The following is a 27,406-nucleotide window of genomic DNA, read 5'->3' as shown; positions in this document are numbered from 1 at the left end:
CATTGGCCATAGGCATGACACAAGCCTCTCCCTACCCCATCTTTTGCCTGTTCCTCATCGCTATGGTTTAGTTTGTTGATAATGCTGGCATGGTCCTCGATAACCTTGATTCCCTTGAGTAATTTCCTTATCGTGTGTCCTCCCAACTCTGATCTTTGTCGAACCAAACCAGTTTCCTTCTCTAAAATCTGTTGTATTACCCTTTGTAGTCGTTCCACATGACTCTGGACTCCTTGGCCTAGAAATTCAGCTGTTTGCGCCAGCCGCTAGCGCCTTAGGAGGAGGAGATGTGGGGCGCTAGGCGGCTAGCGTCCGGGCGCAGTGCAATCTGCGCCTCTCCCCAACTTCAGTAAAGATTTAGCAGCGGCGCAAAGCCTTTGCACGCGCTCAGCTGCGCGCGCAGATCCTGACGTCATTTCATCGTGCAACGCCCTTTGTGCGCCCCGAACCGGAAATTCAGTGGCGCCGCCCTTCTTTGTGCCTGGCGCCCCCAGCGACTGGTAGAGGGGAACGGTTCCCAGTCGCTGCGGGGCGTGGGGGGCGCTATTTAAAGGGGACTCCTCCTGCCGTATAAGTGGCACCCATTTTGTGCCAATCCCTCTGTGTGAGAGACGGATATTTGGAGAGAGACAAAGGCAGAGAGCTTTCTGCTTTGATTCAGCGCTTGCACAGGTACTTGTGGCTTCAGGCCAGAGCTTTGCACTTGGATTTCACTTTCAGTGCCATAGCCTTGAGTCGCCACATATAATGGGGGCTGCAATGGGTGGAAACGTTGGCTTTCTGCATTGCATTCAAAGGGATCAGAGACGCCGTGAGAGAGTGCCAGTCATGGCCAGACGGAGATTGGCCAACAGGCGTCGGCACAGGAGGCCTTACCCACCCAGGGTATACCGCCAGCAGTTCTCATATCTGAACATGTCTGAGGAGCAGTGTGTTTGGAGGATGCGATTCAGAAGGGAGGTGGTCACTGAGATCTGCCACCTGCTTCGCAGAGATCTGCAGCCACAGCTGAGGAGCAGGACGTCTCTGTCAGTGGCAGTGAAGGTGACGGTGGCTCTCAACTTCGATGCCACTGGCTCCTTCCAATCCAATACTAGGGACATTGCCAACATCTCCCAGTTCGTGGTACATTGCTGCATCCGCCAGGTGAACAATGCCCTTTTCAGAAGGAGACGTCAGTACATCTCCTTCCCCATGACCCTGGACAAGCAGCAAGAGCGTGCAATCGGCTTTGGAAGAATAGCGGGCTTCCCCATGGTTGAGGGCGTAGAACTGATGAACCAGCAATGGTCAGGCCTTGCTTCAGGGCTGCAGTGTGCAGGGCATGGCAGCCAAACAAGTCGACCCTGCCCCTTTAAGAGCTGACCGGCGCCAGCGTGTCTGCCTTCATTGAGCAACTCGCCGCACCTGTGCTGCGCCCGTCCTCGGTGTTAGCGCCCCGGATCGCCGGCTTAGCGCCTAATGATAGTCGTGCATCGCCTGCTTTAGCGCAGCAGCAACCTCTTGGGGCGATGCCACTGAATATCGGCGAAGGTGGCGCGAAGTTGCGCCGGACGCAAACTTTAGCGGCCGCCCGGCTGTAGCGCCCCAAACGTGGCTATACTGAATTTCTAGGCCCTTGTATATCTAGGGCATTAATGAATGATGTCCCCGTGTTTATTCCCGTGAGTATATCGGTTCCTAAGCTCCTCTTAATCCTTTGGTGGAATGCAGCATGTCCCCTAAAATTAGTCGCCCCTGTCGCATCAGCAGCTTGGTTAATTACATTCTTTAGCATATATGCATACAATTCTCTAGTTTTAGTAAACCTTTCACAATATCCTGGCCATTGTAACATGGCTAAGTTCATTAGCACCGGTACAGTTTCGTGTCTCACGTTACCATACAATTGTTCTCCCTCGGTAAATAATACTAGTCCATTCATGGGTCCAGGTTTCATATCTGGACATTGTAGCATCCTCGGTTCGCTTGTCTCTTCTTTCTGTGTATTGGGAGCCGTGGATGAGACTCCGAATGTGATTGTTCCATTAAAACATGGTGCTTCTTCTTCATGTGCTTGTCGTGTAATGTGGGATGTCCCTTTGCTTATTTCGTGTCCCAGCAGTAATCCCACCTTCATGGTGAAGTTTCCCTGTAAATTAAGCAGAAGCCTGGTCATCACCAGAGGTTAGTTTATCTCCGGTGTTTATTCCATTGTTCCTGTGGGATTTAAGATCAGATGGGTTATTGTTGTACCGTTTTAATTGAGTCCAATGTTTCTATCTACCCTTTCCCCTCATATCTATGCATGCGCACATATCGCTGGTCATGATAACCTCAAATGGTCCGGTCCATCTAGGTGAGAATCCCGATCTCTCTGGCAATATTTTAACAAATACCTGCTCGCCCACCTTGGGTAGGGGCTCTGAGGCTCCCTGCTTTTGTGTATTTTTATCTCTGATGTCTTGTTGTTCTTTAACTTCTTGTTTGAGCTCCTTCAATTGATTATCTAATGTTTGTACATATTTCCTAATTTTATCTTTTAAGGATCCTAGTCCCTCGCTACCAGATGCTACTCCTTCCGGCAGACACGTTGCTCGTCCAGTCCTGAGTTCATACGGTGTCAGTCCGGTCACCCTGTGATCCTTTTTCCATATTCCATCTCTACCTTTGGCTGCGCCTCTCTTTGTCCACTGCTCCTGCTCCTCCATTTCGGTCTCCTCTTGGATTCTTTTAATGTTCACTTCCTCTGCTGTTATTCTACCTGCTGCTCTTGCTGCCTGATCAGCTAGCATATTTCCTTTTTGTTGCTCGCTCACTATCTCGTGGTGTGTGCCTTTATTTTAATCACTGCTACCTCTTCTGCTCCTTTTACCGCTTCTACTAGGTCTCTCACTACCTCCTCATGCTGTATTTGTCCTCCTCCGGAGGATACATATCCTCTCCTATTCCACGCTATCATATAATCATGCACTACCCCAAACGCATCTATGTATATATTTACTCGTTTTCCCTTTGTCAATTTCAATGCTTCCGTGAGAGCCACTAGTTCTGCCACCTGCGCTGAGGCTCCTCCTTCAAGCCCTCCCTTTGTGACTGTTTCTCCGTTCTCGGATACTACTGCCCAACCGTGTGTGGCTCCCCATTGAAATCTCGGCAAGATCCGTCTACATAAAAGGTGTTTTGGGGATTTTCAAGGGGCGATTCTGATACGGTTCCTCTGACCTCTTCTTCAATTACTAACTGACACTCGTGTGCCTCACCCTCTGATAGCATTCCCTCTGCGGGGTTGACTCTTTGTTCCCTTATAATCTGGACTGATCTGTCCTCGGGTATCAATACTGCTTCCCAAGCTGCCCTCCTTCTGTCTGATACAGCCTTCATTTTGCCTGTGTTTAGCAGGTCCACACTGTGTGTTGTGTGTGTAATATCAGCTGTCCTGACATAGTGATGGGCTCACATATCCGCACTGCCCATGTGGCGCAGTCGAGGGCCGCCACACATCTCGCCATTCCTTTAGCCACGGGGGTTTGTTGGGTGGAGTAATAGGCAATTGGCCTCATATCTCCCCCGTACTCTTGGGTGACTACAGCGTTATAGAAGTTCCCGTCTATACTATAGTATATATGGAATGGTTTGACTATATTTGGCAATCCTAGTGCGGGTGCGGATGTCAGGGCTGCTTTTAATTTTGCATAAGCCTCGTCCTGCTCCGATTCCCATTCTATCCTATCAGTGGCGGGTCTCCCCCTTTAACTAACCGTTGAATCGGCTCTGCTTTCCCTGCAAAGTCTGATATAAAATTCCTGCAGTAGTTAAACAGTCCCAACACTTTCCTCACTCCCCGGACGGTCACTGGCCTTGGCATGTCTTTTATGGCTGCCTTTCGTTCCTGCGGGAGGGCCTTATACCCCTGGCTCATTTCGTGCCCCAGATACTTTACTTTGGACAGTCCAACCTGTGCCTTTTTAGGGTTCAATTTAAAGCCAGCTTTCTTAAGTGCCTGGAGGGTGGCTAGTGATGCTCCCATGTGTCCTTTGGCATCCTCTGATACAATCATTATGTCATCGACATATTGGAGTAGGGCGCTCTGGTACTTTGATAGGTCTAACTCGTCTAAGGCTTGACTCAGTACACGGTGGAATATATTTGGACTGTTGTGGAACCCCTGCGGGACCCTGGTCCATGTGTACTGTCTATCCCCGACAGTAAAGGCGAATTTCCCTTGTGATTCCTCTGCCAATGGTATGGACCAGAACCCGTTCGCTATATCCAAGACTGTAAATATTTTAAAGTCTGGTTTCAGACTTATTCAATGCGGTCTACACAAATTTACACCAACCAGAATTTCACCATGGCCACAATAAAAGTCTGGTTTTAATAGGTTAATTAACCTCAATAACTCCAATCCAATCCAGATCAATTTTTTTTAACTAACCAGTATCACTTGGAAAAGTAAGAAACCATAGCGTCGTTTTCTTCCAGGCACATTGGCAACTGTGACTTCAAGGCTGAAGCTTATCTTTTGTAAAATAATTAACAAACTTAAAACAACACGCGCTTGTCCATCCTTCAAGACAAGTCTTCAAAGGGTTAAACAGCTTTTAGCTCTCTGTACAAAAGAGTGGGTGGAGTTAAAACAAACACAACAGACATTTTCTTTCAAAGACAGAAAACTTCCCCACTTTTAACACACACTTTCACACAAACCGAGATTCCAGCATTCCTTTTAAGATTCCTTTCACTCAGCAAATCCTGGATTTTACTTGTTTTGGACAGAAACTGATAGCATCTGTGTCGATAAAGCTTAAATTTTTTCCTTATTCCCTTTCTTAAATTACTGGTACTCGGGTACAATTTTGGCACGGTTTTTGGTCCAAATTCGAGTACGTCTACTCAACCCATAATATGTGCGAGCCACTAAAATGATGGCCTTTTCTCCCTTTAATTTTGTTTCTTTAGCCCACCATTCTCTTTGTTTGGCCGGTGGGTCGTTCGGTTCCAATCGTTTTAAACCATTTTGTAAATTAATCTTTTATTTTTGTCTGCTAAATAGCATGTCAGAGACTCCACCGGTCCCCACTCGAGTTTTCCACTTTCCATGGTTAATTGTTGTCAGAGGTACCTCCCTTACTTTACTCTCGCAGAGTGAGACGGTACTTGTAACCACAGTTGTCAGCGGTACGTCCCGTACTTTACTCTCGCAGAGTGAGACGGTACTTGTAACCACAGTTGTCAGAGGTACCTCCCGTACTTTACTCTCGCAGAGTAAGACGGTACTTGTAACTGCAGTTGTCAGCGGTACGTCCCGTACTTTACTCTCGCAGAGTGAGACGGTACTTGTAACCGCAGTTGTCAGAAGTACCTCCCGTACTTTACTCTCGCAGAGTGAGACCGTACTTGTAACCACAGTTGTCAGAGGTTACCTCCCTTACTTTACTCTCGCAGAGTGAGATGGTACTTGTAACCACAGTTATCAGCGGTACGTCCCGTACTTAACTCTGGCAGAGTGAGACGGTACTTGTAACCACAGTTGTCAGAGGTTACCTCCCTTACTTTACTCTCACAAAGTGAGACAGTACTTGTAACCGCAGTTGTCAGCGGTACGTCCCTTACTTTATTCTCGCAGAGTGAGACGGTACTTGTAACCGCAGTTGTCAGAGGTACGTCCCTTACTTTACTCTCGCAGAGTGAGATGGTACTTGTAACCACAGTTATCAGTGGTACCTCCCTTACTTTACTCTCGCAGAGTGAGACAGTACTTGTAACCACAGTAATCAGCGGTACGTCCCGTACTTAACTCTGGCAGAGTGAGACGGTACTTGTAACCACAGTTATCAGCGGTACGTTCCTTACATTACTCTCGCAGAGTGAGACGGTACTTGTAACCGCAGTTGTCAGAGCTACCTCCCTTACTTTACTCTCGCAGAGTGAGACGGTACTTGTAACCGCAGTTGTCAGAGGTACCTCCCTTACTTTACTCTCGCAGAGTGAGACGGTACTTGTAACCACAGTTGTCAGAGGTACCTCCCTTACTTTACTCTCGCAGAGTGAGACGGTACTTGTAACTGCAGTTGTCAGAGGTACCTCCCTTACTTTACTCTCGCAGAGTGAGACGGTACTTGTAACCGCAGTTGTCAGAGGTACCTCCCTTAATTTACTCTCACAGAGTGAGGCGGTACTTATAACCGCAGTTGTCAGAGGTACCTCCCTTACTTTACTCTCGCAGAGTGAGACGGTACTTGTAACTGCAGTTATCAGAGGTACATCCCTTACTTTACTCTCGCAGAGTGAGACGATACTTGTAACCACAGTTATCAGCGGTACGTCCCTTACTTTACTGTCGCAGAGTGAGACGGTACTTGTAACCAGTTATCAGCGGTACGTCCCGTACTTTACTCTCGCAGAGTGAGACGGTACTTGTAACTGCAGTTGTCAGCGGTACGTCCCTTACGTTACTCTCGCAGAGTGAGACGGTACTTGTAACCACAGTTGTCAGAGGTTACCTCCCTTACTTTACTCTCGCAGAGTGACACGGTACTTGTAACCACAGTTGTCAGAGGTACCTCCCTTACTTTACTCTCGCAGAGTGAGACGGTACTTGTAACTGCTATTGTCAGAGGTACCTCCCTTACTTTACTCTCACAGAGTGAGATGGTACTTGTAACCACAGTTGTCAGAGGTTACCTCCCTTACTTTACTCTCGCAGAGTGAGACGGTACTTGTAACTGCAGTTATCAGATGTACCTCCCTTACTTTACTCTCGCAGAGTGAGACGGTACTTGTAACCACAGTTGTCAGAGGTACATCCCTTACTTTACTCTCGCAGAGTGAGACGGTACTTGTAACCACAGTTATCAGCGGTACATCCCTTACTTTACTCTCACAGAGTGAGACCGTACTTGTAACCACAGTTGTCAGAGGTACCTCCCGTACTTTACTCTCGCAGAGTGAGACGGTACTTGTAACCGCAGTTGTTAGCGGTACGTCCCTTACTTTACTCTCGCAGAGTGAGACGGTACTTGTAACCACAGTTATCAGCGGTACATCCCTTACTTTACTCTCACAGAGTGAGACCGTACTTGTAACCACAGTTGTCAGAGGTACCTCCCGTACTTTACTCTCGCAGAGTGAGACGGTACTTGTAACCGCAGTTGTTAGCGGTACGTCCCTTACTTTACTCTCGCAGAGTGAGATGGTACTTGTAACCACAGTTGTCAGATGTACCTCCCTTACTTTACTCTCGCAGAGTGAGACTGTACTTGTAACCACAGTTATCAGCGGTACGTCCGTTACTTTACTCTCGCAGAGTGAGACGGTACTTGTAACCCCAGTTGTCAGAGGTACCTCCCTTACTTTACTCTCGCAGAGTGAGACGGTACTTGTAACCGCAGTTGTCAGCGGTACGTCCCTTACTTTACTCTCGCAGAGTGAGATGGTACTTGTAACCGCAGTTGTCAGAGGTACCTCCCTTACTTTACTCTCGCAGAGTGAGACGGTACTTGTAACCACAGTTGTCAGAGGTACCTCCCTTACTTTACTCTCGCAGAGTGAGACGGTACTTGTAACTGCAGTTGTCAGAGGTACCTCCCTTACTTTACTCTCGCAGAGTGAGACGGTACTTGTAACCGCAGTTGTCAGAGGTACCTCCCTTAATTTACTCTCACAGAGTGAGGCGGTACTTATAACCGCAGTTGTCAGAGGTACCTCCCTTACTTTACTCTCGCAGAGTGAGACGGTACTTGTAACTGCAGTTGTCAGAGGTACATCCCTTACTTTACTCTCGAAGATTGAGACGATACTTGTAACCACAGTTATCAGCGGTACGTCCCTTACTTTACTGTCGCAGAGTGAGACGGTACTTGTAACCAGTTATCAGCGGTACGTCCCGTACTTTACTCTCGCAGAGTGAGACGGTACTTGTAACTGCAGTTGTCAGCGGTACGTCCCTTACTTTACTCTCGCAGAGTGAGACGGTACTTGTAACCACAGTTGTCAGAGGTTACCTCCCTTACTTTACTCTCGCAGAGTGAGACGGTACTTGTAACCACAGTTGTCAGAGGTTACCTCCTGTACTTTACTCTCAGAGTGAGACGGTACTTGTAACCGCAGTTGTCAGCCGTACGTCCCTTACTTTACTCTCGCAGAGTGAGACGGTACTTCTAACCACAGTTGTCAGAGGTTCCTCCCTTACTTAACTCTCGAAGAGTGAGACGGTACTTGTAACCGCAGTTGTCAGAGGTACGTCCCTTACTTTACTCTCACAGAGTGAGATGGTACTTGTAACCACAGTTGTCAGAGGTTACCTCCCTTACTTTACTCTCGCAGAGTGAGACGGTACTTGTAACCACAGTTGTCAGAGGTACCTCCCTTACTTTACTCTCGCAGAGTGAGACGGTACTTGTAACTGCTATTGTCAGAGGTACCTCCCTTACTTTACTCTCACAGAGTGAGATGGTACTTGTAACCACAGTTGTCAGAGGTTACCTCCCTTACTTTACTCTCGCAGAGTGAGACGGTACTTGTAACTGCAGTTATCAGATGTACCTCCCTTACTTTACTCTCGCAGAGTGAGACGGTACTTGTAACCACAGTTGTCAGAGGTACATCCCTTACTTTACTCTCGCAGAGTGAGACGGTACTTGTAACCACAGTTATCAGCGGTACATCCCTTACTTTACTCTCGCAGAGTGAGACGGTACTTGTAACCACAGTTATCAGCGGTACATCCCTTACTTTACTCTCACAGAGTGAGACCGTACTTGTAACCACAGTTGTCAGAGGTACCTCCCGTACTTTACTCTCGCAGAGTGAGACGGTACTTGTAACCGCAGTTGTTAGCGGTACGTCCCTTACTTTACTCTCGCAGAGTGAGATGGTACTTGTAACCACAGTTGTCAGATGTACCTCCCTTACTTTACTCTCGCAGAGTGAGACTGTACTTGTAACCACAGTTATCAGCGGTACGTCCGTTACTTTACTCTCGCAGAGTGAGACGGTACTTGTAACCCCAGTTGTCAGAGGTACCTCCCTTACTTTACTCTCGCAGAGTGAGACGGTACTTGTAACCCCAGTTGTCAGAGGTACCTCCCGTACTTTACACTCGCAGAGTGAGACGGTACTTGTAACTGCAGTTGTCAGCGGTACCTCCCTCATTTTACTCTCGCAGAGTGAGACGGTACTTGTAACCACAGTTTTCAGCGGTACGTCCCTTACTTTACTCTCGCAGAGTGAGACGGTCCTTGTAACCACAGTTGTCAGCGGTACGTCCAGCACTTTACTCTCGCAGAGTGAGACAGTACTTGTAACTGCAGTTGTCAGCGGTACGTCCCTTACTTTACTCTCGCAGAGTGAGACGGTACTTGTAACCACAGTTGTCAGAGGTACCTCCCTTACTTTACTCTCGCAGAGTGAGACGGTACTTGTAACTGCTATTGTCAGAGGTACCTCCCCTTACTTTATTCTCACAGAATGAGATGGTACTTGTAACCACAGTTGTCAGTGGTACGTCCCTTACTTTACTCTCGCAGAGTGAGACGGTACTTGTAACCACAGTTATCAGCGGTACGTCCATTATTTTACTCTCACAGAGTGAGACGGTACTTGTTACTGCAGTTGTCAGAGGTACCTCCCTTACTTTACTCTCGCAGAGTGAGACGGTACTTGTAACCACAGTTGTCAGAGGTACCTCCCTTACTTAACTCTCGAAGAGTGAGACGGTACTTGTAACCGCAGTTGTCAGAGGTACGTCCCTTACTTTACTCTCACAGAGTGAGATGGTACTTGTAACCACAGTTGTCAGAGGTTACCTCCCTTACTTTACTCTCGCAGAGTGAGACGGTACTTGTAACTGCAGTTATCAGAGGTACCTCCCTTACTTTACTGTCGCAGGGTGAGACGGTACTTGTAACCACAGTTATCAGCGGTACATCCCTTACTTTACTCTCACAGAGATGGTACTTGTAACCACAGTTGTCAGAGGTTACCTCCCTTACTTTACTCTCGCAGAGTGAGACGGTACTTGTAACCACAGTTGTCAGAGGTACCTCCCTTACTTTACTCTCGCAGAGTGAGACGGTACTTGTAACTGCTATTGTCAGAGGTACCTCCCTTACTTTACTCTCACAGAGTGAGATGGTACTTGTAACCACAGTTGTCAGAGGTTACCTCCCTTACTTTACTCTCGCAGAGTGAGACGGTACTTGTAACTGCAGTTATCAGAGGTACCTCCCTTACTTTACTCTCGCAGAGTGAGACGGTACTTGTAACCACAGTTGTCAGAGGTACCTCCCTTACTTTACTCTTGCAGAGTGAGACGGTACTTGTAACCACAGTTATCAGCGGTACATCCCTTACTTTACTCTCGCAGAGTGAGACGGTACTTGTAACCGCAGTTGTTAGCGGTACGTCCCTTACTTTACTCTTGCAGAGTGAGACGGTACTTGTAACCACAGTTGTCAGATGTACCTCCCTTACTTTTCTCTCGCAGAGTGAGACGGTACTTGTAACCGCAGTTGTCAGAGGTACGTCCCTTACTTTACTCTCACAGAGTGAGATGGTACTTGTAACCACAGTTGTCAGAGGTTACCTCCCTTACTTTACTCTCGCAGAGTGAGACGGTACTTGTAACTGCAGTTATCAGAGGTACCTCCCTTACTTTACTGTCGCAGGGTGAGACGGTACTTGTAACCACAGTTATCAGCGGTACCTCCCTTACTTTACTCTCACAGAGATGGTACTTGTAACCACAGTTGTCAGAGGTTACCTCCCTTACTTTACTCTCGCAGAGTGAGACGGTACTTGTAACCACAATTGTCAGAGGTACCTCCCTTACTTTACTCTCACAGAGTGAGATGGTACTTGTAACCACAGTTGTCAGAGGTTACCTCCCTTACTTTACTCTCGCAGAGTGAGACGGTACTTGTAACTGCAGTTATCAGAGGTACCTCCCTTACTTTACTCTCGCAGAGTGAGACGGTACTTGTAACCACAGTTGTCAGAGGTACGTCCCTTACTTTACTCTCGCAGAGTGAGACGGTACTTGTAACCACAGTTATCAGTGGTACGTCCCGTACTTTACACTCGCAGAGTGAGACGGTACTTGTAACTGCAGTTGTCAGCGGTACCTCCCTTACTTTACTCTCGCAGAGTGAGACGGTACTTGTAACCACAGTTGTCAGCGGTACGTCCCTTACTTTACTCTCGCAGGGTGAGATGGTACTTGTAACCACAGTTTTCAGCGGTACGTCCCTTACTTTACTCTCGCAGAGTGAGACGGTCCTTGTAACCACAGTTATCAGCGGTACGTCCAGCACTTTACTCTCGCAGAGTGAGACAGTACTTGTAACTGCAGTTGTCAGCGGTACGTCCCTTACTTTACTCTCGCAGAGTGAGACGATACTTGTAACCGCATTTGTCAGAGGTACCTCCCTTACTTTACTCTCACAGAGTGAGATGGTACTTGTAACCACAGTTGTCAGAGGTACCTCCCTTACTTTACTCTTGCAGAGTGAGACGGTACTTGTAACTGCTATTGTCAGAGGTACCTCCCTTACTTTATTCTCACAGAGTGAGACTGTACTTGTAACCACAGTTGTCAGTGGTACGTCCCTTACTTTACTCTCGCAGAGTGAGACGGTACTTGTAACCACAGTTATCAGCGGTACGTCCCTTATTTTACTCTCAGAGTGAGACGGTACTTGTTACTGCAGTTGTCAGAGGTACCTCCCTTACTTTACTCTCGCAGAGTGAGACGGTACATGTAACCACAGTTGTCAGAGGTACCTCCCCTTACTTTACTCTCGCAGAGTGAGACGGTACTTGTAACCACAGTTGTCAGAGGTACCTCCCCTTACTTTACTCTCGCAGAGTGAGACGGTACTTGTAACCACAGTTGTCAGAGGTACCTCCCTTACTTTACTCTCGCAGAGTGAGACGGTACTTGTAACCACGGTTGTCAGAGGTACCTCCCTTACTTTACTCTCACAGTGAGACGGTACTTGTAACTGCAGTTGTCAGAGGTACCTCCCCTTACTTTACTCTCGCAGAGTGAGACGGTACTTGTAACCGCAGTTGTCAGAGGTACCTCCCTTGCTTACTCTCGCAGAGTGAGACGGTACTTGTAACCACAGTTGTCACAGGTACCTCCCTTACTTTACTCTCGCAGAGTGAGACGGTACTTGTAACCACAGTTGTCAGAGGTACCTCCCCTTACTTTACTCTCACAGAGTGAGACGGTACTTGTAACCACAGTTGTCAGAGGTACCTCCCCTTACTTTACTCTCACAGAGTGAGACCATACTTGCAACAATTTTGTTCGGGTAATTTGTTGTCAGAGGTATGCTTAAACTTTCTGCACTATTTGCAACTTGAGCTGTCAGAGGTATGCTTTAGACTTTTACTCCAAAGTTAATGCATTACTTGCAACTCATACCCTGCCTATTCTTCCACGCGTTTCACCCTAACCCCAAGAGCGCTTGACTTACCGATTCAAACCTTTTAGTTCTTTGATTGCAAAGGGGGCGGTGGACACGAGATGGTGTTGCCTTGCCCTAACTGTACGTGGTATTTAAAAGTACTCACGTATTTGGCTCAGCTTCACTCGCCTGTGCCTCGCGTCCGTGTGAAAAACGTATTCGTGATGCCAATTGTTGTGGAGTATTTTAAACCAACACTCGACACAAGGTTTTAGATCGATAGTCAAGTTGTCTTTATTGCACCGGTGGGGAAACAGTCTGCTCTGTCTTAGCCAGACCTTTACAAATTGCCACAGCAAACACTACATTTTTATACATTACAATACATGTCAAAATTCATTCCTGCCACCTGATTGGACCTTGGCCCGCATGCATCTTCACTGATTGGTTGCCTATGCCACGTTACATTAAAGCACCACCTTTATTATCGGCCGTTATCCCACAAGCTGTTGTTGCACCTCTGACCTTTGTTTGTGCCAAATGGGTCTCATCAACATTGTACTTCTGACTCATTGTCCTCCTTTCCTGCCTCTCTCGGCCCCTTTCATTGTTTTACTTTCCTGCCAGAACAGAACTTACATCCTCTCGGCCTCTTATGGTTCCACGTTACAGTTTGCAGTCATCAGTCATTCTAACACTACTGCTTAGGTTATCTCAACTGCCAGTTCAGCAATTTAGAAAAAACTTACTACTGCAAAGACCTATTAGATTATGGTCTTTATTACACCATTCAGTGAAACTGCCAGCGATGTCAGTTTAGCTCTTTCCCCATTGCAACAGGAATGACGTATGAGGAGAGATTGGGTCGACTGGGCTTGTATTCGCTAGAGTTCAGAAGAATGAGAGGGGATCTCATTGAAACTTATAAAATTCTAACAGGCCTGGACAGACTAGATGCAGGAAGGATGTTCCCGATGGTCGGGGAGTCCAGAACCAGGGGTCACAGTCTAAGGATAAGGGGTAAGCCATTTAGGACAGAGATGAGGAGGAATTTCTTCACCCAGAGAGTGGTGAACCTGTGGAATTCTCTACCACAGAAGGCAGTAGAGGCCAATTCATTAAATATATTCAAGAAGGAGTTAGTTATATTTCTTAAGGCTAAAGGGATCAAGGGATATTGGAGAAAGCAGGGACAGGGTACTGAAATTGGATGATCAGCCATGATCTCATTAAATGGCGGAACAGGCTCGAGGGGCCGAATGGCCTACTCCTGCTCCTATCTTCTATGTTTCTAATTGGTGGAAGGTTTAGAGGGGATTTGAGGGGAAATTTCTTCAGGGCTGTGGGAGTCTGGAACTCACTGCCTGAAAGGGTGGTAGAGGCAGGAACCCAAACTACATTTAAAAAATACTTGGATGTGCACTTGGGATGCTCTAACCTGCGGGGCTACGGACCAAGAGCTGGGAAGTGGGATTAGGCTGGATAGCTCTTTGTTGGCCGGCGTGGACAGGATGGGCCGAAATGGCCTCCTTCCGTGCTGTAACTTCCTGTGATTCTATGAAACCGAAGTTTGCAGGCGTGATGCTCTATTCACACATCGAAGGTGAGAGAGATGCTGTGGGGCACACGCTAAGTCCAGTCGCTGAAAATGATTAACAGACTGAGTTTTGTGTTTAGTGACCCTGGGCGTGTTACCGATACCTTCCCTGGATACCAAGGTTAGGAGAGGCACTCTGGAATGTATGGGGAGCTGGGACTTGTCCATGAGAGTAACCGAAGTTATGAGAACTGAAATAATCTAGAGTTAGAGAGGAGAAAAAGCCCCAAAATGGATCAGTAACAGGACATCAAATTAGTCTCCTCTTATCTTGGGGAAATCAAATACTCGACACACTGTCTATTTCAAGCAAAGCTGAATAAGGTTGGTGAGCAACAAGCACAATTAGCTGTGTGGCAATATGATGCTGTGGCAATAACGGAAACGTGGCTTAAAAACGATGAGGACTGGGTGCTTAATATTCAAGGGTACAAGGTGTTCAGAAAAGATAGGGAAGGAGGAAAGGGCAGTGGGGTGGCAGTGCTGATTAAGGAAGACATTGTAGTGTTGGAAAGGGAGGATGTTCTTGAGGGGACAAGGACAGAATCCATTTGGTTAGAGTCGAGGAGCAAAAAGGGTATGATCACACTATTGGGGGTATTCTACAGGCCTCCAAATAGTGAGAGGGAGGTAGAGGAGCAAATCTGCAGGGAAATCACAGAGATATGCAAGAGCTATAGATTGGTGATATTGGGGGACTTTAATTACCCAAATATTGATTGTAATAATGCTAGGTAAAGGGAAAGGAGGGGGAGGAATTTCTGAAATGTGTTCAGGAGAATTTCCTTGACCAATATGTTCTTGGCCCAACTAGGAAGGAGGCATTGCTGGATCTGGTGCTGGGGAATGAGGTGGGCCAGGTCGACCAAGTGTCTGTGGGGGAACACTTGGGTACAAGTGATCATCATATCACAAGATTTAGATTAGCAATGGAGAGCAAGGAACAATCTAGAGTGGAACTCCTAAACTGGAATAGGGCTAACTTCAATGGGATGCGAAAGGATCTAGCCAGGGTAAAATGGAACCAAAGACTGACAGGAAAAACTGTAATGGAACAATGGGTGATCTTTAAGGAGGAGATGTTCCAGGTACAGGCTAGGTACATTCCAACAAGAGGGAAGGGTAAGGGAACCAAAGCAAGGGCTCCTTGGATGATGAGGGAGATAGAGAAGATGATGAAACAAAAAAAGAGGGTGTATGATGCATGTCAGGTGAATTCTTCAAGGGAGAACCAGACCAAATACAATAAATTGAGAGGGGATGTGAATATGAGAGTAGAATGGTGATTAACATAAAAGGGAACCCAAAAATCTTCTACCGGCATGTAAACAGTAAGCGGGTAGTAAGAGGCGGGGTGGGGCCTATTAGGGACAAAGAAGGTGATATATGCTTAGAGGCACAGGGCAAGGCTAGAATACTCAATGAGTAATTTGTGTCGGTGTTTACTAAGGGGGTGGATGCTGACAAAATATCAGTAGAAGTGGAAATGGTAGAAGCAGTGGAATGGGTGAAAACTGATGGACAGAGTGTACTAGAAAGACTGGGTATGCTTAGAGTGGATAAGTCGCCTGGTCCAGATGGCTTGCATCTCAGGTTGCTAAGGGAATTGAGGGAGGAGATAGCGGAAGGGCTTGCCATAATTTTCCAATCTTCCCTAGATGCGGGGGAGGTGCCTGGTGATTGGAAAGTGGCAAATGTGACACCATTGTTCAAGAAAGGGTGTAAGGACAATCCTAGTAACTACAGGCCGGTCAGTTTAACATCAGTGGTGGGTAAAGTTTTAGAAAAAATAATCAAGGAAAATATTAATGGGCATTTGGAGAGATTTAAGCTAATTAAGGAAAGCCAACACAGATCTGTAAAAGGCAGATTGTGTTTGACTAATCTAATTGAATTTTTTGATGAAGTAACAGAGAGGATTGATGAAGGGAATGCAATGGATGTTGTCTACATGGATTTTCGTTAGGCATTTGACAAAGTACCACATAGAAGGCTGGTTAACAAAATTGAGGCTCATGGAATAGGTGGGTCAGTGGCAGCTTGGATAAGGAATTGGCTTAAGGACAGAAAACAGCGAGTTGTGGTAAATGGCTGTTTCTCAGACTGGAGGATGGTAGACAGTGGTGTTCCCCAAGGGTCAGTGCTGGGGCCACTGCTTTTTTTGATATATATAAATGACCTGGATATTGGAATACAGAGTAGAATTTCTAAATTTGCCGATGACACCAAAATTGGGGGTGTGGCAAACAGTGATGATGACATCAATCGACTGCAACAGGACATAGAAAGGCTTGCAGAATGGGCAGTCAAGTGGCAGATGGAATTTAATACAGAGAAGTGTGAGGTGATGTATTTTGGCAGAAGGAACAGGGAGAGGCAATATACGCTTAATGGCACAGTTTTAAAGAGAGAGCAGGGACAGAGGGACCTGGGAGTTAATGTGCATAGGTGGCGGGACATATTGAGAGAGTGGTTAGCAAAGCATATGGGATCTTGGGCTTCATAAATAGAGGTATTGAGTACAAAAGTAGAGAAGTTATGCTGAACCTTTATAAAGTGCTGGTTAGGCCACAACTGGAGTATTGCGTCCAGTTCTGGTCACCACACTTTAGGAAGGATGTGAAGGCCCTTGAGAGGGCGCAGAGGAGATTTACCAGAATGGTTCCGGGGATGGGGGATCTTAGCTACAAGGACAGGTTGGAGAAGATGCATTTGTTTTCATTAGAGCAAAGGAGGTTGAGGGGTGATTTGATAGGGGTGTACAAGATTATGACGGGTTTGCATAGGCTAGACGGGGAAAGGCTGTTCCCACTAGTTGATGGTACAAGGACTAGGGGACACAGACTTAAGGTTTTGGGCAAAAGATACAGTGGAGATGTGAGGAAGAACTCTTTTACACAGCGAGTGGTGAGGACCTGGAATTCGCTGCCGACGGACGTGGAGGAAGCGAAGACACGCAATGTTTTCAAGGGGAGACTGGATAGGCACTTGAGGGAAATAAACTTGCAGGGCTACGGGGATAGAACGAGGAATGGGACTGACTGGATTGCTCTGCAGAGAGCCGGCACGGACTCGATGGGCCGAATGGCCTCCTTCTGTGCCGTTATGACTCTATGACAGATATCCAGAATATTAATAACTCCAATAACTGGGCTGGAGTTTAAGATCAGCAGAAACAAACCCTAACAGTCAGAATGAACATGGTTCAGTCCTGGATGTGATTAACAGCAGCAACAACAGCAAAATCCAACCCCTGCAGTCACTTGTGAACTCGCTGGTGTTTCAGCAGGTGGGATGACTGAGTGAATCCCCTCCCACACACGGAGCAGGTGAACGGCCTCTCCCCAGTGTGAACTCGCTGGTGTGTCAGCAGGTGGGATGACTGAGTGAATCCCTTCCCACACACGGAGCAGGTGAACGGTCTCTCCCCAGTGTGAACTCGCTGGTGTGTCAGAAGGTGGGATGAACGAGTGAATCCCTTTCCACACTCGGAGTAGGTGAACGGCCTCTCCCCAGTGTGAGTGTGTTGGTGTTTCAGCAGATCCTTTGTTGTTTTGAAGCTCTTCTCACAGTCAGAACATTTAAATGGTCTCTTATTAGAGTGAACAAGTTGGTGTGCAGCGAGGGTGGATGACTGAGTGAATCCCTTTCCACACAGGGAGCAGGTGAACAGCCTCTCCCCGGTGTGACTGTGTCGATGAATTTCCTGCTCAGATGGGTAATTGAATCCTTTCACCCAGTCCCCACATTTCCACGGTTTCTCCGTTGTGCAGATGTCCTTGTGTCTCTCCAGGTTGGACGATCAGTTGAAGCCTCGTCCACACACAGACCACGTGTACGGTTTCTCCCCGCTGTGAACGGTGCGATGTTTTTTCAGGCTGTGTAACCGGTTAAAGCTCTTCCCACAGTCAGTGCACTGGAACACTCTCGTGGAACCATAAGAGGCCGAGAGGATGTAAGTTCTGTTCTGGCAGGAAAGTAAAACAATGAGTTGGAAGTAAAGAGGCCTAGAGAGGCAGGAAAGGAGGACAATGAACCAGAAGTACGAGACCCATTTGACATAAACAAAGGTCATGGGTGCAACAACAGCTTGAGGGACAACGGCTGATAATAAAGGCGGTAGTTTAATGTAGCGCAGCATAGGCAACCAATCAGTGAAGATGCATGCGGGCCAAGGTCCAATCAGGTGGCAGGAATGAATTTTGACATGTGTATTGTAATGTATAAAAATGTAGTATTTGCTGTACCAAATTGGAAAGGTCTTGACTATCGATCTAAAACTTTGTGTCGAGTGTTGGTTTAAAATACTCCACAACTTAAGTTTACAAAAGTCATCACTGTAAGTACAGGATAGAAATTCAGAACAGACAATTCTAGTTTCTATGGAACATTCTTTCCTCTCTTGTTCCCCAAAAGCTATAAATCTCCATCCCACACACTCTCCTTCCTCCCTGTGCTGAAATCCAAACTCATTGCACCATCTCCAACATTTTTTCCCCTGCTCCCAGTTTTCCTCCTCCCCTGAAGGTGCTGACTCTGGCTGGGTTCAGTTCTACACTCACTGGTTTCCCTCCCTCTCCTCCCCTGAAGGTGCTGACTCTGGCTGGGTTCTGTTCTACATTCACTGGTTACCCTCTCCTCCCCTGAAGGTGCTGACTCTGGCTGGGTTCAGTTCTACACTCACTGGTTCCCCTCCCTCTCCTCCCCTGAAGGTGCTGACTCTGGCTGGGTTCCATTCTACACACTGGTTCCCCTCCCTCTCCTCCCCTGAAGGTGCTGACTCTGGCTGGGTTCTGTTCTACACACTGGTTCCCCTCCCTCTCCTCCCCTGAAGGTGCTGACTCTGGCTGGGTTCAGTTCAACACTCACTGGTCCTCCTCTCACTCCTCCCCTGAAGGTGCTGACTCTGGCTGGGTTCAGTTCTACACTCACTGGTTCCCCTCCCTCTCCTCCCCTGAAGGTGCTGACTCTGGCTGTGTTCAGTTCTACACTCACTGGTTCCCCTCCCTCTCCTCCCCTGAAGGTGCTGACTCTGGCTGGGTTCAGTTTTACACCCACTGGTTCCCCTCCCTCTCCTCCCCTGAAGGTGCTGACTCTGGCTGGGTTCAGTTACAACTATTATTATCCCTTGCATCATCCACGCTCCCCACCAGGTTTTCCCTAGCAACCAATCAAGCCACCCTGTGCTTGTGGGTTGATGGAGCTTCTTTATTTCTTCTTGGATATGATTTGCTAGGCTCGTGATATTCTCTGAGCTATCTGGGACATATGTACAGCAGTCCCGATCAGGGCACAGGTGCCTCCTTGCGCCGCCAACAGATAATCTAGGGCCATCCTATTCTGTAAGGCGGTGGTCCGGATCGCCACCATTTCGGCACTCATTTCTCTCAGGGACTCAGCCGTATCGTTGGCTATTTGTTCGAGCACTGCTGCCATGTTTATGGATTCCCTTGCTATTTTTCCTGTTCCGTACCAGGGGAATGCTATAGCCCAGAATCTTTCGGTTTCCGTAATAGCTCTCTTAACACGCTTGGCTGGTTGCCATAATGACTGGTACCCGTAGTGGTGGGTTAGGGAGGATAAATGATGGATGTATGGTACTACGTATCCTATATAGCATGACCCAGTCCAGGTTCGTGGAAGCCATGGATACGCCTTATATCCGCAAATGAAATAGGTATTATTATAGGCCTCAAATTTGTTCCAAAGTTGGTACATGATCCCAGGTATTCCCCTCCAGGGTAGATTGCTAGTCCAGTTTAGCACTTCGGATAAATTAAACGTTCCCACGTAGGGCCATTCTAGGGCACCTGGTGGTTTAGTACTGGTTTTGGTTAAAGTGTAATTATACTTGCACTTACTCCATCCAACCACTAACCCTGTCTCGTCATAGTTTACCAAGCAGACTTCCCCCTCTGCATTGTTTAGTTTTCCCCCTGTGCTGACCAATAGCTCTTCTGGATACCTTCGATTATCGTACTGGGGATGAAACCATCCTTTAAAGTTTGTGGGGTTATACCCTGCCTGTTTCCACTCATGTTCCAGCTGATCTGGATTCAAGCTATTTTGGGTTTGTATGGTATCCTCCTTATTCCAGGTGGTATTAGAGTATAATAACCACCCTACCATCTCCTCTACCTTAAAGGGGATAGGTCTTAATGGGATTCCTCCCCCCGTATGGGTGGGCACATGGGCGCACACCCAGCAGGAGCTTTGGCCCATTTTTTTCGCATAGACATATGACATATACAGAAAGGTATTTACATGCAATCCTCTCTCTTTACGTAAATGGGGTACCGCGCTTCCCGTGACAATATAAAATAACGCCATTACCCATAATACTCTAAACATGATTAATATATCACTACAGTCCAGTCTTTACAGGAATTTTATGACAAAGGGTATGCAGATCACCTGTAAAACAGATTCAGAAAGTAGCCAGTCAGTTGTCTTTATATACTTTCAATTGTGTCCAATGCTTCCATACTCCTTTACCCCTTATGTCTAGACAGGCACAGGTACCCCCACTGATTATGATTTCATATGGCCCACTCCATTTTGGGGCGAACCCTGGTTTGCTGGGCAGAGTTTTCACCATGACTTTACTACCCGCTGAGGGAACATAAGCCGTCATTGTGAGCTCTTGTGCCCGATCCTTGTCCTCCTGATTATCACGGACATTCTTTCGCATCTCCTTTAATTGAGTGCTAAGTTCCAGAACGTATCGTTTTAGTCTATCTTTTAAAGGGCCTACATCGGCCCCACCTGTTATGATGCCTTCTGGCAATTGCATCGCCCTTCCTGTCGTCAATTCATAAGGGGTCAAGCCTATCGTTCGGTTTTCAGTGGCTCGCAGCTTCATTAGGATAATGGGCAGTACTTCAGTCCAGGTTTTCCCCGACATCTGCATTGCCTTTGCCAATGCATTTTTAAGGGTTCGGTTCATTCATTCCACCATGCCCGAACTTTGAGGGTGGTATGGGATGTGGAATTTTTGTTTAATTCCCATTAATTGGCATACCGTTTTTATGACACTCCTGGTAAAGTGGGTACCTTGATCAGAGTCCATTTGAATTGGTATTCCCCACCTGGGGATTACTTCTTCAGCTAAGACTCTGGCAACCGTCAAAGCGGTGCAATTTCGCGTGGGGAAAGCCTCTACCCAGCGGGTGAATTGGTCTATGACCACGAGGCAGTAGGTTTCACCGTGTGACGGTGGAAGGGGACCTGTGAAGTCTATTTGTATGTGCTCCCAGGGCCCTCGCGGCCTTGGTTGATGTCCCATTTTGGCCTTTATGGGTCGCCCGGGGTTATACTGCGCACAGGTGATACATCGATGGCAGTATCTCGCGATATCTCTTCCCATCCCCTTCCACCACCATTCTTTGCTGAAGCTTTCCATCATCGCTTCTCTCCCTGGGTGTACAAGCCCATGGTGGAGTTCTAATAGCGTATTTTGAATGCACTTGGGGGCCATTACCCTGTTATCCTTTCACCAGACATTATCGCTTCCCCGCTTTGCGCCTTGTTCTTCCCACGTACCTTTTTCGACGTCGGGGGTGTCCTCATGGAGTTCGTCAATACTTATCTCGTCCTCGGAGCTGCTCACAGCGGCTATTGGTACTTCTTCGATCCTTTCTTGCTCTAGCGCCCTTTGTGCTGCTTGGTCCGCAGCCTGGTTCCCCTGGTGATTTAACCAGTCCGGGCTAGTCCGGTCCGGTTCCCTCTGATGTGCCTTAATCTTAATTACTGCTACCTGTTGGGGTTTGTCGCTAGCTTCTAGGAGGGCTTCTATCCTCAGCTGGTGTTTTATGGGATTGCCTCCCGTAGTAATGAATCCCCTCCTACCCCATGCAGTCATATAATCGTGGACCACCCCAAAGGCATACCTACTATCTGTGTAAATGTTCACGATTTTATTCTCTGACAACTCTAGTGCCCTGGTGAGAGCCATTAGCTCTGCTACTTGGGCTGATAGGCCTCCATCAATCCATCCTGACTCTACGGTTTTTAATTCGCCATTAACCACCGCCCACCCCGTTCGGAGCAGCCCATCTATATACTTGCGTGAACCATCTACGTACAACGTCTCTTCCGCTGTCGCTAAAGGGGTGTCTTTTATCCTATCTTCTTCCAGGTTCATATCTACGTCCCCACAGTTGTGGGGCTCCCCAGTTCCCAGTATTCCTTCTGCCGGGTTCTCCCCTGTGTCTCTAACAATGGTTACTGCTTTACTCGGAGGGAGGAGGACGGCCTCCCACTTGGCACTTCTCATGTTCGAGACGGATCTTAATTTCCCGGTATTCAGCATCTCTACCAGAGTGTGTTTAGTGTGCAATATAATGTTTCCTGTCATTACTATCGGCTCACTAACCTTAACTGCCCAAGCCGCACAATCCAATGCAGCTATGCACCGGGAGAGCCCTGTGACTACTGGTCCCTCCGCTGTGGAGTAGTAGGCGACGGGCCTTCTTTTATCCCCATGATCCTGTGTAACTACTGCTGTGTAAAACCCTTCTTCATTGTTGCAATGTATGTGGAAGTCCTTACTCATATCTGGCAGTCCTAGGCCTGGGGCTGATACTAGCTCAGACTTTAGTTGAGTATAAGCTTCCTCTTGTTCCGGTCCCCAATCTATCGGTTCCAACGCGGGTTTACCCCCTTTCACTAATCTTTGTATAGGTTCTGCTAATTTAGCGAACCCCGGGATAAAATTTCGACACTAATTAAAGAGCCCCAGTACCTTCCTGACTCCGCGTACTGTTACGGGTCTCGGCATGCCCTGGACAGCGCGTTTCCTGTCCTGTGGCATTTCTTTAAGTCCTTGGGAGATTAGATGTCCCAGGTATAGTGTTAAGTATGTGTATTGTATTGAACAATTAACACAAAGACTTAAACGTATAACTCAAACAGGTCTTTACTGGTTGGAGGTAGGGACTATACATAGGTCTTTACTTCATGCCCACAGGCGGGAACTGAGGGGAGATCAGTACCCACAGTACTATTTATACCCCTATCGCCAGGAGTGGTACTGCGTATCACTACGCCCTACAAGTAGTGCAGTCCTGTCCATAGGTTCAAAGTAGCACACATATTACATACACAACATTCCTCCCTTCCTAGCTTTACAGTCATCTCCCCATTTAACATAACGTAATAACATATATACATATATAACTTCAGGTTTACATAACAGAATAACATAGATACATAGATAACTTCATGTCAAAACAGATCACAGATTCAGTCTCTGCGGAAAACAGTTCACAGATTCAATCTCTGTGGTGTAGTCGGTTCACGTTGCTGGAGTGACTCATTCAATAGTCCTTCCATGGATTTAACAGTTTGAACTTCCGAACTGAATTGGCTCCGTTCGGAGGGACCACGTGTGTGATCTGGTAGAGGTAATAATGGTTCAGATGGGTCATCTTCTGTTTCGACTTTTCCTTTTCTGCTTCTTGGAGACTCTCTGGGCTCCACTGTCAGCTGCCAGCTGCATGCGCAGTTCCTCCTTCTCTTCCTCCTTTTTCCGTAGTAGAGCCACCTTCTCCCGATGTTCCGTAGACTTTCGGTGCTCCTCCATGATTTCTGTATGGTGGGAGTCGAAGTTACAAGTTGGGCAGGACAGGACATAGTAATATTCGGTGTCGTCCTGATCTCGGCCAGCGAGAGGGTCTTCTATTTCCTCCATACCCAGCTGGGCGTTAGCCAGCTTTTGTTCCAAGTCCAGACATCTTTCCTGAAGAGACTTCTTCATGCGTACCTCTTCATCCAGCTTTTTCTGGGCTTTCAGCAAGTCGTTTACTAATGACCTCATTTGAGATTTTACTACTTCAACTTCTTTTGGAGATTGATTGATCGGACTATTCAATCCCTCTACCGGAGCAGCTGTTTCAGCGGTCTGTTGTTCTACGTTGACGTGAGTCAGCGTACTTTTGGCATCCAAGGGCTGCTCTGTTGCAGTCATCTCAGTCTGTGTTGCCACCTCAGCTCTTCCAATAACCTTTGAGAGCTCCGAACCCCTTTCGTTTGAATATTGAAGTTCGTGTTCAAGTTTTTCCCATTTCAGAGTCCTGTCCTTCAGCATATGCAGGAGTTGGCTGACCGTTAACTCCTCTGACATCAGACGTTTTGTGTGCTCCTGCTCCATTTTCTCCATCAGCTGCTTCTGTTGTCTTTCCAGATTCTCCAACTCTATATCAAAGAACTCTTTCGTTGCATTCAACTCTTGCTCAAAACGGCGAAGCATTTGTTGTAATTGCTGTTGTAGTTTGAAATGGAGTTGAGTTCGAGCCCGATGTCCCTCAGAAATGGGCACATCAGTAGACTTGCCAGACTCAGAATCCACAGTTAAACTATGTTGTTGTTGCTCAGTGGAATTCTGTGCTGAAACTTTGTCTTTTGCACCTGAGTTGGGCTTACCATCATCCGTTCCAGAGTCTGGGCCGACTATCTTCACCGAGTTCTCACTCGTTATTGTTTGTAGGAAATGCCAGTCCATATTCATTTTCCTAATCCACTCCCGTCCTAGTAGTGGAGAACCTCCTTCAGATATCACATATAAGTCCATTATTTGACTGTCTTCGCCCTTGTGGACCACTGCAACCTCTATTTTCCCGATGGGGTACACTCTTTGCCCCGTGTATGTTTTCAATATAATCCCCGTATCCTGTAGGGGAATATGTTGGAATAACTTTCCGTAATCTTTCTTATTTATGACCGTCAATGCCGATCCAGTGTCCAATTCCAGTTTTACTTGGACTCCTTCTATCTGAAGAGTGACCCAAATTGTCTGGAGGTCTGCACCCTTACCAGCGTTGAGTACTCTTAAGCTAGCCAGTTCATTACAGCTTAAGCTAGCCAGTTCATTACTGCTAGCGTTTGAATCGGACTCCTGTTCGGTCACCTTGTGTACCTTTGCGTATTTTCCTTGCGGTGACTTCTTGTTGCTGGTCTTCTTCCCTGACCTGCATACTCTAGCTATATGTCCAAGCCTACCACAAGTTCTACATTCTTGGTTTTTAAACCAACACTGGTTCTGATCATGCGTTGTCTTTCCACAACGATAACATTTGCCAGAACTCACACCCAATTTGTGTGCACTGAGCTCCGGTGACCGTAGCTGCATTACTGCCGTGCCTCTCGCTGCGGCTTCGTGTGCTGCTGCCATAGTGACCGCCTTCTCAAGCGTCAGCTCATTCTCCTCGAGCAGTCGCTTTTGTGTATCCTGTTTAAATAAACCACACACAAATTTGTCTCGTAGTGCATCTGTCAGTCCCGTTCCAAACTGGCAATATTTCGCTAATTTACGCAATTCCAGCAAATATTCAGCATTGCTTTCATGCTGTAGCTGCCTTCTGTCGTAAAATTTAAATCGTTCCGCTAGCATCAGCGGCGTGGGGTTTAGATGATCTTTCAGGACAGTAACAATCTCATCGAACGTCTTATCCGCCGGTTCATCTGGTGATAACAGGTGTTTCAATTGCCCGTATGTCTTCGCACCCATTAAATTTAATAATGTTAGAACTTTATCTTGGTCACGAATTTTATTGGCCTTACAATAATTTTTTACTCTTTCAACATATATGGCCCAATCTTCGAGGTCACTATCAAAGGTGCTAATATTCCTGTGTTTAGGCATTGTAGATTTGCAATTTCTCAGATTTTTTTTTTTTTTACTGCTATCCAAGATGGCGGCTTCCCGCTCTTGCCGTCGTCCTCCGCCCACAAAATGGCAGTTTTCCCGCGCTTGGCGGTCTTCACCCGTCCCCCAACGCCGTCTCCCTTCAGCCCCCGAGTGCGGCCCTTATCTTCGCCGCGATCGCCCGAGTGCGGCCCTTATCAGCGGATGCGATCGCTGGATCGCGAAGCGGCTCTCGGCTCTTATCAGGAGATGCGATCGCTCCGTTGAAACGCCTCCCGCTCGAAGCGGCTCTCGCGCCCTATTCCTCCAGCTCCCCCAGCCCCGTTCGTGCGGCCAACGCGGTCGACTGCCTGTCGCGTCGCTGCCCGGCTCAGACAACGGCTTACCCACCACCAAGCTGGAGAAGAAGCTGACGGTCGCCGATGGAGGCTCCGAGGTCAGGATGTCTTCCAGTGGGGTGGAGAGGGTGGAAACCTCTCTGCAACGTCCTGGCTGTGGACGAAGCTGCCGTGGAGTGACTGCCGCAGGGTCCGAATCAGACTCGTCGCCAGTGTTAAGTATGTGTATTGTATTGAACAATTAACACAAAGACTTAAACGTATAACTCAAACAGGTCTTTACTGGTTGGAGGTAGGGACTATACATAGGTCTTTACTTCATGCCCACAGGCGGGAACTGAGGGGAGATCAGTACCCACAGTACTATTTATACCCCTATGGCCAGGAGTGGTACTGCGTATCACTACGCCCTACAAGTAGTGCAGTCCTGTCCATAGGTTCAAAGTAGCACACATATTACATACACAACATATAGGACCTGAGTTTTTCCTATCTGTGCTTTTTTAGGGCTTACCTTGAGGCCAGCTGTCTCTAGGGCCCTTAGTACTAAATATAGGGTTGCCAGATGGTCTGCCTTCGTTTCCGAGACTATTAGTATGTCGTCGACGTACTGCAAAATAATGCTTCCTTTAGGTACTTCTATCTGTTTTAGGATATCACTCATGACGCGGTGAAAAATAGCTGGGCTATTATGGAATCCCTGTGGCAATCAGGTCCACGTGTATTGTTTATCCCCTACTGTGAATGCAAATTTCTCTTGTGATTCCGGATCTAATGGGAGTGCCCAGAATCCGTTAGCTATGTCTAAAACGGTGAATATCTTCTGTTCAGGGGATAGCCCATTTAAAATTGTTGAGGGGCTGGCAACGATGGGGTGTAATTTAGGAGTGACCCTGTTGAGGGCCGTATAGTCTATAGTCAACCTATAGCTCCCATCAGGTTTCTCTACTGGCCATGTGGGGGAATTAGTAGTGCTTGTGGTTTCCCTCAGGATACCCCTTTCTACTAGCCCCTTCACTATGTCCACGACTGCCTTCCTGGCCTCCGCCTTTATTGGGTACTGGCGGTGGGATTTGTGTTCTGGTCCAGGAAACTTAATAGGGTCGATACTAGCTTTTCCTGTATCTAACTTTGTTTCAGCCCATACCCCAATCACGGAATCACAAATGGCTCCGTATCCTCCCGTATCTTCGTGCCAGTCCCTGGTAGTTACGGTGGCCACCCCAAGGGTGCCAGTGTTATTTGCCAGTTGTCTAATCTTTTCCTTACGGCCATCCGCCATTGGCCATGTTAACCTTCCTTTGCCACAATCAATTATTGCTTTGTCCTCCCTCATTATATCATTACCTAATATTGTACCTTCATTATTTTTACACACATAGAATTTCATGGGGAGGTATATATTATCGATTTCCACCAGCTGCGTGGTGCT

The sequence above is a fragment of the Somniosus microcephalus genome, chromosome 4 (assembly GCF_052327205.1).
Source record: "Somniosus microcephalus isolate GS21.2 chromosome 4, FLI_Smic_1.0, whole genome shotgun sequence".
NCBI lineage: Eukaryota > Metazoa > Chordata > Chondrichthyes > Squaliformes > Somniosidae > Somniosus > Somniosus microcephalus.
The sequence above is the reverse complement of the archived record's forward strand: the minus strand, read 5'-3'. Positions refer to the sequence as shown.